Below are 20610 nucleotides of genomic sequence, written 5' to 3' on the forward strand. Positions count from 1 at the left end.
TAAAATTCAGTCCACCAGATGTTATGTGCTATTTATAAAATGTTTATAATATATACAGTGCCCTCCATAATTATTGGAACAGTAAAGACAAAATTGCTCCGTTGGCTGTGGAATCAAGACATTTGAAAATATGATTAAAAGATGAATATGAGACAGCCATGCATGCCCATGCCATGACACCACCTCCACCATGCTTTACAGATGAGGCTGTATGCTTGGGATCATTTGCAGTTCCCTTTTTTTCTCCACATTTGTGCTTTCCCATCACTTAGAATAAAGGTTCATCTTTGTCTCATCGGTCCATAAACACAGTTCCAAAACTCTTCTGGCTCACCTTTTTTGCAAACTCTAATCTTGCCTTTCTATTTCTGGTGCTGGTCTTTTTTTTTGGTTTGCATCTTGCTGTGTAGCATCTGTAATTCTGTGTCAAAGTCTCCTGAGGACAGTAAATTGTCAGAGCATCACCCCAGCTTTCTGGAAGTTGTTGGTGAATTTACAGACACGTCTTTTAGGATTAATTTTCACAGCTTTTATGATTTGTCTTTCATCAACTACTGTTGTTTTCTCAGCTGATCAGGTCGTTGTTGGTTGCTGGTGTCGCTGGAAGTTTCCAAACTGTTGATTTCTCCATGCCCTTTGTTTTTGTTAGAGCTCTAACTGACTTCCTCTTTTCTTTTAGCATCCAAATTGCTTGCTTTTCTCTCAAAGTCAGCTCCCTCGTCTTCTTCCTGGTTTGTGTGTTATCATCGAATGTAAGATTCAGAATGCAGAAGTAATGGATATAACTGATACGACACACTCCCTGCTTTTAATATCTGAAGAATTAATGCAACAGGACACAGCTGATCACATAGAAAGGCCTGTGAGGCAACTGTTCCAATACTTATGCTCACATCAGATAGAGGGATACAACTCTAAAAGTGCTGAACGTCTTAGCTGGTAAAACATCTATGTGTTGAATCACCCAATAATAAAATGTGACATTCTGTAGTTTTGTCTCATATTCATCTTTTAATCATATTTGTAAATGTCTTGACTCCACAGCCAACAGAGCAATTTTGTCTTTACTGTTCCAATACTTTTGGAGGGCACTGTATCCGATTGTTTTCTCTACTGTATATACATCTACACGTTTCATTAAGTGCCATACTCACCCATTTATTAATGCTGAACAAAACTTAGCATTTGTGTCTGCAGCTATTCATAAAACTCCTGTGCTTTCCTTTATTTAAGGGGATGGTTAATCTGACGGGGAGAGAGACAGAGAGAGAAAAGCTGCATCTTCCAATATGTCATTTGCTTCACAGTCGTTTTAGTCTATCATCACTCAGGGACTTGTCAGCATTGCTACAGAAGGAACGTAGGGAGGCTTAGTGATGGAATAAAAACAGAAAAGGGGGAATCACCTGCAAAAGAGAGATGCAGATAATGGCTCACTGTGGTCATCAGCCGCTTGGTTATCTCTCTGAAGGCCCACTGTGTTTGAGACTGGTGCTTTATGACTCCTTTCTTTTAAACATGTTTATAATTGCTTTCTAAACAGAAGGTGAAGGCCTCAACAGCTTCTAAATGGTCCCTTTGAACATTTGACACATGGAATCCAGAATGCCTCTGAAAATATCCTGTGTTTGTGTCCTCTCGCTATCAGAGTTTATTATTTAAGGACACAGCCGGTGCATTTCATCACCTCTCCCTCTCTGAAGATGTCTGATTAATCAGGAAGTGTATTTAATTAAAAAGAAAACTTAGGCCAGTAATTGAACGTAATGTGTTTCTTGCTCGCAGCCTCACCCTATAAAAGAAATGCATTTAGTAATTTTTTTCTGACGCTGTAAATACATCAAAAGCGTTTAATCCATTCATGACCTCCGCCATCAAAAAAATAAGCGGAAATAGTTTCCCCTCCTTTTCCTCCTTGGAGATGGAGGAACACTTTTGCGATTACCAAGACTGTATCTGTTACAGAGAAATATATAAAATGTTTTAATCACTGCAGGCCACAAAGGCCTCAGATCATTACAGCTTACACATTCTTACACAACACAATTAAAGCACAGAATATCTTCATTTTATCATTACTGTTGTCATCATTAAAATAAAAATTAATAAAAATAAATAAATAAATGAATTGATTAGTTAATTAATTTAAATATGGAGTGTTTATTTTCTCTAAGTGCACATAGCCCGCCTTGTTGGCAGAAGCTATTTACACTCCACCCACCAACGTGTGATTGGGATAGTCAGTACTACAAAAGACAATTGCCAAACAATATAGTGGCATAGGTGGTAAACCTGAGTTTGAATCCGCCTTTTGCCTAACTTTTTTTTTTTCCCTTTTCAAATCTCATATCACTTCGGAAAGGCGTTTATCTTTAATAAAAATGAAGGAAAATAAAGTATTGGGTAGGGTTAGGTGTAGGGAGAGATTTATTGTCCCAATAAGGTGGCTTCCATTTAATATTTTGAATTAAAATTTTAATCTCACTACATTATTATTGCATACTGTTTTATAATGCACTACAATACTGAGGTGCAGACAAGTGTCATTATTTGCAATAAGTAGCATAAATAGCAGAAAATAATGCTATTTTAACAGTGTAAATAGAATCCATTGATATTTGCACTTAGTGTTAATGGCATCTGTCAGTGAGAAAATATGTTATTTTCACTTTGTGTAAATAACATCTATTGTGATTGCATTTAGGAAAGGATATGTGGCCAAGTATGGTGACCTATACTTTGTGCTCTGCATTTAACCACACACACAAAATCCCTGCCGGACCTGAGACTCGAACCCGCAACCTTTGAGTTACAAGTCCGACTCTCTATACATTAGGCCACTACTGCCCTAAGTCATTTAGTGTAAATAACCTCTATCGTAATAGCCTCCACTGTTATTTTTATATTAATAAAGATAAGAAAGAAAGAAAGAAAGAAAGAAAGAAAGAAAATTTTGATTCCGTAATGAATCTGTATTTTATTCAACTTTAATGCTGCAAACACTGTTATTCTGAATCAAAAAAGCAAACAAAACAAAACAAATGCAAGTAAGAGCATGAACAATGGCTAATTGTGTGGACGCTGTGCTGCCTGGGCCAGCTGACTCATGGTTTTGGCACTCCACTGTACCCTGTGCCATATGGCGGGGCAGTGAGGAGATCTCAAAGCAAAAGTGATCCACCCTCCAGCCGCGCCAACCCATGCCGTCAATGCAACTTTCCAGTTAACACACAGCCATTACACATCTCACAGAGGGCACATGGCCATTAGTAACTACTGCAGAGAGGGAGGTATCAGCACAGCCACTGTCGAATACATAATCCCTGCTACACCCTTGACTAATTCAACTGAATGTGACCTATGTTTGTTAGAAGTGGAGAGGACACAAATTAAAGGCAAGTGCCTTTTATATGAACACAATCACTTAACAGACAAATGCTTCTCACAGACTAAACAAAGCTAATTACATCTGAAGCTCAGTAGCAAACATACCATGCTATCACCATTTTTTGGACCTGCAACATGGTAATGCAACATATTGAATTATTTTAAAAAGCAGCTGCTATTTGCGCTAAGTGTTAATTGCGATATATGCTATTTGCACTAAATAAAATTAGCATATTTTCTTAACAATAGATGCTATTTACACTAAGTGCAAATAGCAATAGATGTCCAACCACACGTTGGTGGGCAGAGTTAGTGTAAATAGCCTTTGCCAACAAGGCGAGATATTTGCACTTATTGTAAATAGACTCTCCGATTTTTGGCAGCATGTTGCTTGGGGGACATCTTCTTAATATGTAATTTTAAAGGTTGGGTAAGTGATTTCTGGAAGCCAATGTTGATATTTGAAATCAACAAAACAAACATGCCCCTACCCCAAAAGGGTCTCGTCCCTATTTTGATAGCTCCACCCCACACAGACGTAGCCTATGCTACCCAGGCAATGATTAGTTCTATGAAACAAAGCAAAACCAATGTTACACCGTGTCTACACCGGACACGAGCGGCGCACCAAAATAGAATTATTCATAATCAATGATGCTGTCAACACTGGATGTTGCGCGGTTCGACACAACAAATCCCCGACAGAAAACTGCTGCCGCATTCTATTTATGACGTGCTGACACAAATTTCAAATGATTTTCAACAGATGCTTTATCGCGTCCAGTGTAGGTAGACTTTAGCTGTTGCGGCTCGCTGCGTCCAGTGCAGACAGTGTTACTCACCTATCGAGAAGAAACAAAGCAACCTCAGTGTCCGATCGCAGGCCTTCCGCTCCATGAATTCTCTCCAGCGTTGGAAAGCTGATCCGATATTTACACGGGTCTTGCCTTATCGTTCTGCAGACGTTTTCCTCTTTTGTTTTTTTATCCGCCATCTCTATCTTTCTGTCGCTCGGCTCGGCTGTTCACTGAACGCTCTCTCCTCCATGTCATGAGTAGACATGCCCCTTACTGCTGATTGGCTGCAAGTTTGTTTTGGTACTCGGCCCTGACTCAGTTTTCTAAAGCGTTTTTGAAAAATTACATACCCCACCTTTAAGGTAATCAGCTAACCAAGCTAGTTATTTTTGTTAGTGGTGGTTTACTCCTGACCTGTTTTCATTACAAAATATCTAAACATGCTTTTGCATTCTTAAAATAACTTTTTGATGAAATAAAAAATTGGAGTTGAGTTAACACACTGAAAGAATGACGTTTGTGTCTGAGACTATTGTCATGAGTCCAGGTCCTGCGCTTCTCCCTCTCACCACAAGAGGTCGCCATCTCCCATCTTCCCAGACTCAATTCTCCAGATTCCATTCACCTGACACACATTATTACACCCTCAGCTGTTCCTCATTGACACAGACTATATATTCTCCTCTCTCAGCACTCTGCCTGGTTCAATTATTAGTTGTAATTAATTGTATTGGTGGTAGTTGCTGTTGAACTCTGGGGATACATGCACTGTGTTGCCGTTTTATGTATCCCGTTTCTGAACCTGTTTTGTTTTGCCTTGTTGGCCTTTTTGTTTTGAGTTAAAGAGATTCTTACCTGCATTTGGACCCAGACCTCGTCTTTTCACGGCGCACATGGATCCAGCAGGGAGGTTGCTCAACATCCGCCAGGGAGACCGGAGCATTGAGGAGTATGCCAGGGACTTCGTTGGAGTGGCTCGTCGGTCGGCTATTGAGAAGACCTGCCTCATTGTCTTTTTCTACGGAGGCCTGGCCGAGCCCTTCAAATCCCTGATGCCATACTGGACCCCTGAGGAGTTGCTGGAGGACTACATCAACCTGGCTCTGAATTTGAGTGGCTCGGCCTTCAGGGTGGAGTTCTCCTGACGCGACGATCCAAGGGGCGTCAGAAGCCTCGTCAGGCGCACACAGTACCCCGTGCCCGTTCCCAGAGCGTACTGGGCTGATACGCAGTGTCCAGGAACCCCCGCTGATGTTGGTGCGAGCGGCGTGGTTTGCTTGCGGTCCTCCCGAGGCAGCGGTTCCTGCACACGCTCCTCCCGAGGTGGCGGTGCCCACTCACAAGGCTCCCGAAGCAGCGGAGTCCACTGATGTTCCCTCCGAGGTGGCAGAAGCTTGCTTTAGGCCTACCCGAAGCGGCGGAGCCCGCTGATGTTCCCTCCGAGGTAGCGGAGCTCACTTCAGGCCTTTTCAAAGCAGTGGAGTCCGCTGATGTTGTCTCCGAGGCAGCGGAGCTTGCTTTAGGCCTTCCCGAAGCGGCGGTAACCGCTCACGAACCTCCCGAGGCAGCAGAGCTCGCTTCAGGCCTTCCCGAAGCGGCGGAGCCCACTGATGTTCCCTCCGAGGCAGCGGAGCTCGCTTCAGGTCTTCCCGAAGCGGCGGAGCCCGCTGATGTTCCCTCTGAGGCAGCGGAGCTCACTTCAGGCCTTTTCAAAGCAGCGGAGTCCGCTGATGTTGTCTCCGAGACAGCGGAGCTCGCTTCAGGCCTTCCCGAAGCGGCGGAGCCTGCTGATGTTCCCTGCGAGGCCTCGGAGCTTACTTCAGGCCTTCCCGAAGCGGCGGAGCCCGCTGATGTTCCCTCCGGGGCAGCGGAGCTCGCTTCAGGCCTTCCCGAAGCGGCAGAGCCTGCTGATGTTCCCTGCGAGGCCGCTGAGCTCACTTCAAGCCTTCCCGAAGCGGCGGAGCCGGCTGATGTTCCCTCCGAGGCAGCGGAGCTCGCTTCAGGCCTTGTCGAAGCAGTGGAGTCCGCTGATGTTCCCTCCGAGGTGGTGGGGCTCGTTTTAGGCCTTCCCGAAGCGGCGGTAACCGCTCACGAACCTCCCGAGGCAGCAGAGCTCGCTTCAGGCCTTCCCGAAGAGGCGGAGCCCGCTGATGTTCCCTCCGAGGCAGCGGAGCTCGCTTCAGGCCTTCCCGAAGCGGCAGAGCCTGCTGATGTTCCCTGCGAGGCCGCTGAGCTCACTTCAAGCCTTCCCGAAGCGGCGGAGCCGGCTGATGTTCCCTCCGAGGCAGCGGAGCTCGCTTCAGGCCTTCCCGAAGCGGCGGAGCCTGCTGATGTTCCCTGCGAGGCCTCGGAGCTTACTTCAGGCCTTCCCGAAGCGGCGGAGCCCGCTGATGTTCCCTCCGGACCTGGTTCCGCCCCCGCTCTGCCGTTCCCCTGGATGGGCACTTGGGAATGTCTGGAAGCCGTTCCTTAGAGGGGTCCTGTCTTGGTCCTGTCCTGCCTCAATTCTCCAGATTCCATTCACCTGACACGCATTATTACACCCTCAGCTGTTCCCCATTGCCACAGACTATATATTCTCCTCTCTCTCAGCACTCTGCCTGGTTCAATTATTAGTTGTAATTAATTGTATTGGTGGGAGTTGCTGTTGAACTCTGGGGATACATGCACTGTGTTGCTGTTTTATGTATCCCATTTCTGAACCTGTTTTGTTTTGCCTTGTTGGCCTTTTTGTTTCGAATTAAAGAGATTCTTACCCTGCATTTGGACCCAGACCTCGTCTTTCCACAGCGCTCTCTAAGTGTTCTGTGACATCTATCAGGGTTAAACAAGCCCCAGTGAACCTTTCAGTACTGCGTGTCTAGAAACTCTCACATAATAATGCTTGTTGCACAAAAACATATAAAAAATGTCTGTCATTGATTGAAAGACTGTTGCTCTTTTAGCATTGGAAACCATAAAAACGTACACTTGTGACCAATACTTATAGATAGCAACAACGCAGTGAGTAATGACTACACCCTCTCATGAAAGATAAATAAATGCACTGCTGACATACATATGTTCAAATCCAGTGAAAACTATATAATTATTATATTAAAATTAAAAATGTTATCATCACTATTTTTCATCATATACAATATATATGTTTTTACAACATATGTTTTAACATTTAGGTGTGTGTGTGTGTGTGTGTGTGTGTGGGGGGGGGGGTTCACTCATGAAAACATGAGTGTTTCATGGCTCTTTAAATGTATAAATCGAAATTTGTTTGTTTTCAGAAGACAATGTTGTAGAGGTTTAAAACAAAATATCCATCATGGACAAGCATGTTAGCCCCAAGTATTCAAAAGGACCTTGAAATCACTCTTAAACATGTTGATAACCAGTGTCCTCTATCATGATTTATACGACAGTCCCCCAGCACACTGGTGATTTAACATAATTTACAGACAGACCCAGAGGTCATTAATACCGTCCTCTCAACAAAAAAAATATTTAAAAAATAAAATACAAATCACTTCGCCAAACCTCCCAAACTTTTGTTTTTTCCCCTCTGCAAGAAAATATAAAAACCAAATGAAGCCAACTAGTTGATTTGTTCATTGAGTCATCATGTTATGGGAATAAAATTAACAATTATCTCGTTTTCTTGTCGTCATACGTCAGCGCCCATGACTTGGAAGGGTTGCATGTACGCTGAGCAGCAGAAGGCCCGGAGGAATGCAGAAAGCTAATTGCTAAACTAATGATTTTGAATATGGTCTGTCAGCCTCTGCTACCCGCTCACATAAACAAATGTCTCAATTTCTTGTTTGTTTTTCCATTAAAATGGATTTTAATTTAGATTTAAGAGGCAAGACAGAATCTATTTTGATTTATCAAGTGTGTACGTTTTAAATCTCATTGTTCTATCCCTACATTACATGAAAGCGAATGTGTACATGATTTCTCTCTCAGTCTGAACATGTACATTTTTCCCCTTTGCTTTTGTGTGTTAATGCCATGCCTCTATCCCTCTGCTACGTCTCCTATGACTGTGAGAAATATCATCAGCTTATTTACTGTTTGCTCTATAATTAATGGCATTGCAGGGTTGAGCGTAATTAACCTCTCTCTTTCTCTCAAGCGATGTAAATGCCAAACGTCAGGCTGGGGGAGCGAAGAAGAAGCTTCAACACATAAGAAGTAACAAACATAATGCATAAATGAATCCGTCCAAGAGAAATTAAACCAAGCTGAAATATGTGAACAATAACTGCACAAGAGAGAAGGATGGATGGATGCAGGGATGGTTGGTTGGTTGATTGATGGATGGATGTTAATCAGCACTGCATGAGATGGATAGATGTGAAGAAAAACTGCATGAGATAGATGGACGTATGGAAGGACAGATGGACAGATGATGGATGGATGAATGGATGCTAACAAGCACTGCCCAAGATGGATAGATTTGAACAAAAGAGATGGATGCATTGAGAGATGTATTGAGATGGATGGATGAATGAATGGATAAATAAATATGAACAAGCACTGCGTGATAGATGAATGAATGAATGAATCAGCCTAGTCTCTTTGTTTATACGTAAGTATTAATACGTAACATTTACAAGCATAAAACATACAATTTTGTAAGTTTTTATTGAAGCTAAAACAAACAATTTATTTCAACGTTTAAAACTTACAAATCGCTATGTATTTTTAGCTAAAAATGTAAAATATTTAGGTATCTTTTATATATCATTAAGATATTCGTATTAATGCATTTTTATAATTTTATCAATAAGCAATTTAGATTTTTAGACCCCTTAACCTACCCCCAAACGTAAACTACCCATTTTATGGCGAATATGCATTTTTATCATTTTATTAATAAGCGATTTAGATTTTTAGACCCCTTAACCTACCCCCACACCTAAACTTATCCATGTTATAGTGAATATTAAAAGGATATAAAATGCAATTGACCGAAATATGCAGGGAAATTACCATTTTAATAACAATATAGCATTAAAAATATTTTTATAGTCGCTAATCCCACTCCAGAATTTAGGTTGTTAATCGCTGAAAATATTATCCAGATTATTTTCCCAATCAAATCTGTGAACTCGTGAAGGCTCGCGCGTATCATTCAAACACACCTCACCAGAAACACAGCATGTCGCAATCTGTGACAAATGAAAGCAAGAGCCAAAGAGCATTCGATTAGCCTGCCGTAAAACCTGTAGTTTGAAGCGGCAACATTTGAATTTGAAATTAGTGATGGGAATTTCGGATCATTTTACCAACTCGGACCTTCGAGTCTCGTTCAACAAAATGAACAAATCTTTTTCCGAGTCATTTCGTTCATTTTAGCAAAATATAATTAAAATGTTAAGTGTTACTTCCCTAACACATCTATTACTTGCGCAATCATTGATCACACTACTTACAATAAAAACTATAATGTTATAGTAACTATAAAGAAACAAAAAATATTCATTCATTGTTTACCTGGGTCTTCAGCCTATAGACCCCTTCATGCTTCATGTCACAGGAAAATTTGCAGTTAGCAGTGCGCATGTCGGGGTCAGAAAGTTCATTCCATCCCAATGAAATTGTGTGTTAACCAGAGAATTTCTCGTCAAGAAAAAAATGCCTACTTGTTGCATTGTGGACTGTGAAAATCGCACCAGTTCTGGAGTCAAGTTTTTCAGGATTCTTGCAGGATCTCATCCGTTTAAAAAAAAAATAGACGACATCTGTGGCTGCAAGCTAGAGACAATGCTACGATCAAAGAGGCTCGTGTTTGTAGTGCTCACTTCATATCAAAAATTAAAAGTAGTCTACTATGTACGTGTTGCTACGTATGCCTGTTCTAACATATTTTTTATTTATTTTTTTCTTTGACCTCATCATGCACTGACGTGTATATGGAATGTATTAGTGCAACAAGGTTTTCTAGGGAAATAAACCCATCGAGTCAAGGAAATCAGTCTACAGTGCATCCGTCTCCAATGATAAATACTTACCCTGCCATGCAGGTGCAATTTGCAGTATGGATGTAGCCTTCCCGCTTGTTAATCACAACCCAGGCTTGGTACATAGAGGTGTTTTTCCCTTGGCGCTGGCTCTGTGAAACCTCCGCTTTTATCACACAAACGTCATCGCCTATATCGCTAACTGTCTGGACATGCCCACAGACTACGTAATTATAGGCGTCTAGCGATTTGTAGGCTCTTAGTTTTTCGCGTGTGTAAACACTCGGCTTGTTCACCAGATAGCAGTATATGGCGGGCCAGTGAATATCTGGCCACTTGCTAACGTTGTCCACCCATTCTGTTAGGAGCTCGGGATCAGACAGACAATTGCCATTAGCTAAAAACAGTTTAGAATGGTACTGTTCCCGTTCCTGTGGTGTCAAAGACCTTGACACAATATGCCGGTCTATAAGCCGCGCCATTTTTCTGACCCCATGCTGTGTCCGCACCCAACCTAGGCTTTCGATGTTTACAAACATTGAAGGAGTCTATAGGTGTGTTCGACTTGAAGCGGCGCTGCGTAGAATGATCAGTGTATGACATCAAAGTATCGCGAGAGCGATTCGAAAGCGTATCCATCTATATACGGTATATACTGATCCGTCTATATAGACTAATATATAGTCTGGCACAGTCGTATAGATTCAGAAGATTTGGATTACATCGCACAAATAAAATTGTTTAATTTCCTAATAATGTTGCTTTTATGTAGTTTTAAGTTTAAAGTATATGTAGGCCTATTCTTGGAAACGTGCTGGCAGCACAAATCACAGAGAACAGAACAAAATATTAATATTAAGGAAATTAGTCAACAATTTAATAATGGAATTGAAAACAAGGTCATTGATATGACAAATAAAAACAACAATAATAATAAAATGAATGCCGTGATTTTTTGCCGTGATGGTCCTGCGAGGCACGACATTTCGTTCCACTGTATGTCCCCACATGGAGATGGACGGATGGACAGATGAGATGGGTGGATGGATGGATGGATGCTAAAAAACACTGCAGGAGATGGATAGATTTGAACAAAAAAATACATTGAGATGGAGGATGAATGAATGGATGCATGGATTGATGAATGGATGTGAACAAGCACTCCATGAGCCAGCGCTGCATAAAATGCACGGGTAGATGCTTGGATGAATGTATGAATGAATGGATGCATGGATTGATGAATGGATGTGAACAAGCACTCCATGAGCCAGCGCTGCATAAAATGCACGGGTAGATGCTTGGATGAATGTATGAATGAATGGATGCATGGATTGATGAATGGATGTGAACAAGCACTCCATGAGCCAGCGCTGCATAAAATGCACGGGTAGATGCTTGGATGAATGTATGAATGAATGGATGGATATGAATTAACACTGCATCAAATGGATGGATGGAAAAAAATTGAAAAAGCACATGATATGGACAGATGGATGCAGGGGCGGACTGGCCATCTGGCAGACCGGGCATTTTCCCGCTGGGCCGACGTACTTTTTGGGCCGGGCCTATACATCTTCTCATACCATGTTTGTCTGATTGGCCCATAAAACTCTATTGCAGCCTATAGTTTTTTTCTGCCTAAATAGTTTAGGGCGCTGTGGTCTTTGCGGCTGTATTTGTCAAAAAAAGTCGGTTTAGGTTTTTTTCCCCCCAGACAGACCGGCCCATGAGACATTTAATCAGCAGCCCATTGGTTATTTTCTTAATTGACATTAATACAGTACTTCGTTACAGTACTTAAGTCTTTTTTGGGAGTATCTGTAGCCTACTTGAGTTTTTATATTTCAGCCAACTTTTACTTTTACTCCACTACATTTCCTAATTAAAACGTATGCTTTTACTCCGATACATGCAAACACGTGCACGCACAATCGCGGACGATTGATTTTCCACTCAAAGTCGAGTCTGGGGTGTGTGATGTACAGTACATCTTCTGCAATAATAGGGTAAGTGTTGTTGTAATTATGTGTGATCTGACATTATAATATATACATATATAAGTAGGCTATATCATCAAATCACACACAGAGTGCATGTTGATTTATTAATGTATTAAAACTCAAAATTCAAGGCATTCTAAATTGTTGACGGCAAAAATGCTTCTGTATGCTGCCTATAGTTTTAGGATTCATCAGTGTGGATTATAGTTTTATTATATTAATAAATTACACTTTTTAGAAGTTTTTAATGTGTCAACTCTCACTGTTTCCTACCTATTATAATATGGCTTTAGTGCTTTTATGGAATTGGAGCTGATATACATAATCAAGAGCGTGCAAAGATAGGTAGTATTTTGATTGTATGTAGTGGGCCGTTCTGGGCCAAAATGCCAGGGCCGATTTTTTGCCCCAGTCCAGCCCTGGATGGATGTGAACAAAGACTGCATGAAATGGATGGAGGAATGGACATGAAGAAAAATAGCACAAGATAGATGGCTAAAAAACTATCTTGTGTTAGTTTTATCCCCCCCCCCCCCATCCAACCCCCCCCCCATCTACAGAGCGAAGGCAGAAAATCATTGTCGGCAAACTGTAACAAATAACAGAAGTGCATCATGATTAAGCACTACCCCTTTCCCTCTCGCTATGTCCGCTCTGGAGAACACACCGCTGGCTCTAATTTGTTTTTCTCATGTGGCGACTTTAATAACATTTCCTCCTCGCAAATCCACTCAGATCTGGGGTGTTATGAGGCCCTGAGTCCGATTATAATGCTACCTTATGGAAAATGTCTAAACTCCTCTGCCTTAATCCCCACTGATGAGAGATTTTCCTCTTTGACTCACACAGTTTGCCGCCGAGACCCTGATTTAGGAATATGGAGACAGAATCTGAATACTCCAACATTCCAGCTGTACAGCCCAGAAATTGCACATGTTTAAGAAGGCCATCAGGGGTCAGGGGTCAGGGCACCCGGATTTGGATTGTCAATCAAAACATTTCAGGCTAAGACCAAGCGACTGTAAACATATAACAAGAGTGCATTTAAGGTCACAACAGCGTCCCCATCTTTACCATCTGTATAGGTTGTAGCATTTGATCACCATTATCAGATTTGCAATATGATCAAATATTACAATTACAATATTACAATATTAACAACCAGAAACATATATTTGGTGAATTTGAAAGTATCCAGCTGTGCAGAGACATTATTATAAATCGCTTGCAGGTTGCGAGAATCTGGACCACAGGGAATATTCAATGTAATATGCAATTATGAATGAAAAAACTGTTGCAAATTTGCAAATCATCACCCAACCCCCCTAAAAAAAAAACTGCTGTTAGCTCGGATTATCACCAGTATTGTATAATTCCTTGACAAGTGCTCAGTAAAGCATGTTCATAAGATTTATTAGTGCCTTCCAACCATGTTTTTGTAAACGAAAACTAAAACTAAGACGAAAACGATTGATGAAAAAACAATTTCGTAAACCGAAATAAAATAAAAATATCAAAATATTTGAAAAACTAAAACGAAACGAAACTAACAGTTTCAGTACTAGCAGTACTGACAGTAACTAACAGTTATTGAAAAACTAACTGAAATAAAATAATAATTAACAAAAATAAATAATTGTTTTCGTAATCATTAAGTTCTCACTCCTTGGCTGAAAAATATATGAGCTGTGTGGCGGTTTAGGGAAATACCTGTAAATGGCTCATCTCTGACGCAAAGCGGTTTAAAGCAGAGTCCTGCACGGGTCCTGTTTGATAAACGTGCACCAGCAGAACACCTGACCCGTTATCCAACAGCAGCACTATATATTTATTTCTGTAGCCTACCAAACCAGAACCGTTTGACATAAAGACAGAGAGTCGCGACCCGAACCGGTCCCGCATTAATCTACAACATCAGGAAGGCAAACTTATTTATTTTCTCATGTAACACAAGTAATCAAACCAACATTAGGCAAGTTGGTGCTTTGAAGAAAAACATACACACAACATGATAATTAACAGAAGGGGAAAAAAAGATGAGAACGCACCTTTCTGTAAACAATACAAAACTTGTCCATAGCATCTTGTGATCACTGCCACACTTTCGAACAAATAAATATGCATAGGCTAAATCACATCATACACACGCTTATAATTCTTCATAAATATAGAAAATAACATATTCAAACGTGAGCCTTTAAATAGGCCTACGATTGCCCTTATTATTGAATTTCATTAGTCCCAGTTATGATTTATGCAGGGCTGTTCACGGAAAAGTGTGCAAGACAAGACAGTTACAATACCATGATTATGGTTAAATAAGAAAAAAAGACATAGAACCAAATTAGGCTACGTTTATTTTCATAATTTTCTCAACACACCATTAGATATGACATTAAGCACAACTTGTGTAGATTTATGTAGTAAAAAGGCTTACTTCCTTTGGTGTATATTTGTATACTTATACCGTCTGTCAATCTCAGCATGGGTTCATTTTGTCGCTAAACGTTTTCCTCACTAAGGTTCAATTATGCTAAGTCTGCTGTGGAAGTGATCTGTTGATTCTGCTAAACTTTAATTAAAACTGAAACTAAAACGGAAACTAAACTATATAAAAACTAAATAAAAATGTGTTCACAAAATACTAACTAAACTAAAACTAACAAAAACATTAATGAAACTAATAAAAACTAAACTGAATTTCTTAGCAAATTTGAAAATGATATTAAAATAAAATGAATTAAAAAATTCTAAACTGTAATAACCTTGCTTCCAACGTGATCTTTGGAATAGACACACACACACACACACACACACACACACATTCTGAGTCTCTGTGTGAGAGAGATGGACAGTTAGCAGTCCCCATTAGTTGAATTGCCCTACTAGCAGAGATGGAAGCATCTAGATAACACAGCATTAATAAATAAGAACACTTCAATATTAATGCAGCAAAACGGCATGGATCCACCGTTTGAAAAAAAAAAAAAAAACTAATCCATGGAAAGGAGTTTCTGCTGAGTGGATGGGAGGAAAAGACTCTTTAGATTTCAGACTGACAGCACAGAGTCATTTCTTATTTTAGTTCAGAGATCAAATGGATATAGTCTTATTGGATCTCGATGCCATACACACTCAGGTAAGCATGTGTAGTCTATACATGCAGGATTATTTGTACCTGCTGTGATATCTGCCCTCTCAAGAAAACCTCAGCTTTCCCAGCTGCCCTGAGGTAGTTCATTAAAGCAGATCATGCACACGGGGGAGGAACATTAGGATTAACATTTTTGAGGGTCAAGTATGAGCCCGAAATGCAACATAACCTTACCTCTTCCTTATATTTCTGTCCAAACCTAAAAATGACAGACTCAAATAAATAAAAGTTGCAGTTCACAAACCCTTTGCATTATGCACATAACTCTGATCTCCTCTGAAAGTAAGCCCTTGGGAGATTTTGCTGTAGTTATTTTTTTCTTTTCCTAGAAGTCTGAATTAATTTAACATAAAATATAGTCATTGCTGATACCAGGCTAGTATACAGTATGCAGCTAAGCACAGCATACTTTTCAGAAAGCTAAATGCTAAATCTTTAAATTAACTTTACCTTGTTGTTGTTATCTGGATTATCCACAAGTGTTTCATATATATATATATATATATATATATATATATATATATATATATATTGTGACGGGCGTCCCGAGATCACATCAGCGTTGCCCTGGAAACTCACGAGGCGCACCGGTGCACCGCTCATCATTGGCTGATCGGCCACACCTGCACCTCATTAGCCTGGCGGCTTTAAAAGACCGTCCTCACAGAGAAAGGGTGAGAAACCTCTCCATGAAGCCACAACTTGACTGTGTCTCTTCTTTCCTCCAGAAAGCAGCGTGTGACCGAGCAGCCTCACCACGAGCACCCCACGGATTCACCTGAACCTGGAGAAGAACACGAGCACCAGCATGAGCGAGACTGCCATCACCAGCCACCGTACTCACACTTTAATTAATAAAACCCACCCTCCGGGGCTTTCACCGCAACCTTGTTGTCGCGTATTCCTTCCACCCCGCCACAGTGGTGGAGAATGCGGGCATGAGAGTGGCAGGAACACCGACCACCGCACTTTCGACGGCTCACAAATTTTTCCTTTTTTTTTCCCCCTGTGTCTCTGTAGGCATGTGCTCCTCCCCTTCTACAGCATGGACGAGCTTCTCCAGCGACTGGCGGAGGTCAGAATCCGCCAGCAACAAATCTCCGAGCATCTTGCTGCTCGTCAGGAACAGGAGTTTGAAGAACTACGCCGAGCAACCGTGCGACGCGTTTCGCTACCCGATCCCCGGGTCAAGGTGACTCAGTTGTTGCCTAAAATGACGGTGGATGATGATATTGAAGCATTTCTCCAGATGTTTGAGAACACCGCGACCCAGGAGGGATGGGACCCTGACGAGTGGGCGCAGCTGGTGGCACCCCTCCTCACCGGCGAGGCTCAACGCGCGTACTTCACTTTGCCGTCAAAGGTCGCGAGCGATTACGGCGAACTAAAGAAAGAAATTTTGGGCCGTCTGGGTCTCTCTCCACTTTGTGCAGCCCAATACTTCCACGATTGGGAATACAAGTCCCGCCTCCCCGCACGCGCCCAAGCCGCTGAGCTGTCTCGCCTCGCTAGGCATTGGCTGCTGGACGGAAAGCCATCAGCTGCCCAGGTAGCGGAATGCGTTGTAATCGACCGGTTCCTCCGAGCCCTCCTAAGATCGCACCACCAAGCTGTCGGGATGCGGAACCCTACCACACTGGCAGAGCTCGTCGAGGCAGTGGAACTGATGGATGCTGCCCAACATCGGGATGCTGGGGAGCGAGCGTCGCCATTTCCCCGGAGGGTGGTACAGGAGCGACGCGCGCCAGAGGGTACCTCGCGACCAATGGGCAGGCCGGCGGCTCCCTCCCCAAAAGACGAGCCCATGCAAACGGTAGATCCCGTGTCTCCCGCACGGGCGTGGCTGGCGGGCTGCATCGTACATCATGACGTGCCCGCGGGAACCCCAGAAGCGGAGGTGAAAGTTAACGGTCGCCCATTTCCAGCCCTGTTGGATTCCGGCAGCGCGGTCAGCTTAGTCCAGTCCCGAATTCTCGCACCCCGCGGAGAAACCAAAGCCATCGTCCCGATTGGGGACACGTTCCAACCCGGAGAGTGATCATCTCCGCTTTCCCCGGAGCTTGGCCAGTAGAAGTGGGCGTGGTGAAGGACTTACCGGTCCCTGTCCTTGTGGGAAGAGACTGGCTGGGGTTTGACCGCCTGCTGGCCGCCGTCATCCAGCCCGCCGCCGCGAAAGGGAGCCGCCGCAGGATGAAGCCGGCGAAAGGAGCCCGATGCCGCCCTGCCTTGTTGACAGCGGGAGAGATGGTGAGTCCCCTCATTCTAACTCTAACCTATACCATGATGTGTTTCAGCAGGTGACTGGAGGCGGGTCCTTTGCTAAGGAACAACGAGAGGACGATCGCCTAAAACATTGTTGGGCTCAGGTACGCATGGTAGAGGGGAAGGAGACTCAGCCGGGACCCCATCCTCTCCCACACTTCATCGTCCGAAACGGCCTGCTCTATTGTGTCATGCAGCGAAGGGGGGAGGAGAAAACTTTACTGGTGGTACCCCGGATGAAGACGGAGACGGTGTTAAGGCTGGCCCACTCGCACCCTCTAGCGGGCCACCTAGGAGCAGAAAATACCACCCACCGAATCCGCGATCGCTTCCACTGGCCGGGGATGGAGGCTGAAGTTAAGTGGTTCTGTCAAGCTTGCCCAACCTGTCACCACGAAAACCTCCCCCCCAGCCCTCTGATCCCGCTGCCTATTATTGAGGTGCCCTTTGAGCGCACCTGGTCGGGCCATTGCCAAAGTCTGCCCGGGGCCACGAGCATATCTTGGTGATTGTGGATTATGCCACCCGGTACCCGGAAGCAGTACCACTTCGGAAAGCCACCGCCAAGACCATCGCCAAGGAGCTTTTCCTGCTTTTCAGCCGGGTGGGCATTCCCTCCGAGATCCTGACCGACCAGAGGACCCCCTTTATGTCCCGGCTAATGGCTGACCTGTGCACCCTCCTTAAAGTGAAGCCGCTGAGGACCTCCGTCTACCATCCCCAGACTGATGGTCTAGTCGAACGGTTCAATCAGAGATTAAAACAGATGCTGAGACGGGTCGTGGATGAGGACAAGCGGGACTGGGACCGCATGCTGCCGTATGTGCTGTTCGGGATACGGGAGGTACCTCAGGCTTCCACCGGCTTCACCCTGTTCGAGCTGTTGTTCGGTCGCCAGCCCAGGGGGCTATTGGACGTGGCTAAAGAGGACTGGGAACAACAGCCTGCCCCCCACCGCATGGTAATCGAACACGTTAAGGAGATGAGAGAAAGGATTGACCGGGTCATGCCATTAGTCCGGGAACACCTAGTGAAAGCCCAACGAGCACAGCAACGCCAGTACAACCGAGCCACCCAGCCTGGAGATAGAGTGATGGTCCTTGTCCCCGACTCGGCCTGCAAGTTTTTAGCCGCCTGGCAGGGCCCATACACCATCACTGAATAGGTTGGGCCCGTGACGTACCGGGTCCGCCAGCCAGGCCGGAGAAAAACTGAGCAGCTATATAATGTCAATCTTCTAAAGAAGTGGACGGGGACAAGGGACCAACTCGCGGCCCTCGCTGCTGTGGATCCAGCGGTGGTAGATGTGAACCCCCAGCTGTCGGCGGCTCAGAAGACGGAGCTGCAGCACCTGGTCGGTCAGTTCTCCGATGTGTTCTCGACAGCACCCGGACGGACTCATGTCATTCACCCGCACCTGGAGAAGAACACGAGCACCAGCACGAGCGAGAGTGCCATCACCAGCCACCATACTCACACTTTAATTAATAAAACCCACCCTCCGGGGCTTTCACCGCAACCTTGTTGTCGCGTGTTCCTTCCACCCCGCCACTATATATATATATATATACACTCACCTAAAGGATTATTAAGAACACCATACTAATACTGTGTTTGACCCCCTTTCGCCTTCAGAACTGCCTTAATTCTACGTGGCATTGATTCAACAAGGTGCTGAAAGCATTCTTTAGAAATGTTGGCCCATATTGATAGGATAGCATCTTGCAGTTGATGGAGATTTGTGGGATGCACATCCAGGGCACGAAGCTCCCGTTCCACCACATCCCAAAGATGCTTATTGGGTTGAGATCTGGTGACTGTGGGGGCCATTTTAGTACAGTGAACTCATTGTCATGTTCAAGAAACCAATTTGAAATGATTCGAGCTTTGTGACATGGTGCATTATCCTGCTGGAAGTAGCCATCAGAGGATGGGTACATGGTGGTCATAAAGGGATGGACATGGTCAGAAACAATGCTCAGGTAGGCCGTGGCATTTAAATGATGCCCAATTGGCACAAAGGGTCCTAAAGTGTGCCAAGAAAACATCCCCCACACCATTACACCACCACCACCAGCCTGCACAGTGGTAACAAGGCATGATGGATCCATGTTCTCATTCTGTTTACGCCAAATTCTGACTCTACCATCTGAATGTCTCAACAGAAATTGAGACTCATCAGACCAGGCAACATTTTTCCAGTCTTCAACCGTCCAATTTTGGTGAGCTCGTGCAAATTGTTGCCTCTTTTTCCTATTTGTAGTGGAGATGAGTGGTACCCGGTGGGGTCTTCTGCTGTTGTAGCCCATCCGCCTCAAGGTTGTGCGTGTTGTGGCTTCACAAATGCTTTGCTGCATACCTCGGTTGTAACGAGTGGTTATTTCAGTCAAAGTTGCTCTTCTATCAGCTTGAATCAGTCGGCCCATTCTCCTCTGACCTCTAGCATCAACAAGGCATTTTCGCCCACAGGACTGCCGCATACTGGATGTTTTTCCCTTTTCACACCATTCTTTGTAAACCCTAGAAATGGTTGTGCGTGAAAATCCCAGTAACTGAGCAGATTGTGAAATACTCAGACCGGCCCGTCTGGCACCAACAACCATGCCACGCTCAAAATTGCTTAAATCACCTTTCTTTCCCATTCTGACATTCAGTTTGGAGTTCAGGAGATTGTCTTGACCAGGACCACACCCCTAAATGCATTGAAGCAATTGCCATGTGATTGGTTGATTAGATAATTGCATTAATGAGAAATTGAACAGGTGTTCCTAATAATCCTTTAGGTGAGTATATATATATATATTATTATTATTTTTTTTTTTTTATAAATAAATAACACTCCATATGGCTGAGTGAAGCAAGATGTCAAACTTTGGCTGGTTAACTATTTAATCTGACTGCTAAAAGCATCTTTCTTCTTCATGATCATTTAAAACTAGCATGCATTGTGAATAAGTGGTTTGACCAGTATTTTACTATATGAAGATGTTTTGCCAGGGCCTGACTGTTTTTGAGGGGCTCTTAAAATGTGAAATTAACTTATACTGTTC

The sequence above is a fragment of the Barbus barbus genome (genome assembly GCF_936440315.1).
Source record: "Barbus barbus genome assembly, chromosome: 1".
Taxonomy (NCBI): domain Eukaryota; kingdom Metazoa; phylum Chordata; class Actinopteri; order Cypriniformes; family Cyprinidae; genus Barbus; species Barbus barbus.